The 553-nt window shown below is 34.9% G+C and overlaps 1 protein-coding gene across 1 annotated transcript in view; it reads left to right on the forward strand.

Annotated features, from left to right (window-relative positions):
- Positions 1-553, forward strand: part of BRDT (bromodomain testis associated) — a 40,083-nt gene that overhangs the window by 25,707 nt on the left and 13,823 nt on the right. The window lies entirely within an intron of this gene.

Raw genomic sequence — 553 nt, forward strand, 5'->3', positions numbered from 1 at the left:
TTGATTTACACAAAGAATCAGTCAAGGGATTGATGGGTGGTAGAAGTTTAAATGTAATTTCCTACAGTATGTAAGTGGCCAGGATTTTGTGAGCTTGAGTCAATTAACAAAGATAGTAATTCAGTTTTCATTTGTCCCCTCTGTCCTTTGCTGCTAGTTAGGACTTATAGATGAGAACTAGAGGGAATTGAAACAAATAACCAATTAAGTTTCCTGCATCAGGATGCTCTTGGTCAGAAATGACAGGAAACACAGCTCGAATTGGCCTATACAATAAGAAATTTTGTTAGTGTACATAACCAATAGTCTCAGGGAAGGTCAATTGTTTTAGGCACAGTTTAACCAATGCTCAAGCTCTTTCTGTACTTAATCTTCACCCATAATAAATGAAATATTTGTAGGAAAACTTAATAATTAACGGGATTGAATAGTTTGTTCTCTTCACCTCAAGAGTCAAACCTACCTTTTGCATTTCTTACTCTTATCCCCTCACTAGCTATTATAGGTATCTGGTGTTTTACTTCTTTCATTCTTTGTATTTTCTTTGTTTTCA

The sequence above is a fragment of the Pteropus alecto genome, unplaced genomic scaffold (assembly GCF_000325575.1).
Source record: "Pteropus alecto unplaced genomic scaffold, ASM32557v1 scaffold25, whole genome shotgun sequence".
Lineage (NCBI taxonomy): Eukaryota > Metazoa > Chordata > Mammalia > Chiroptera > Pteropodidae > Pteropus > Pteropus alecto.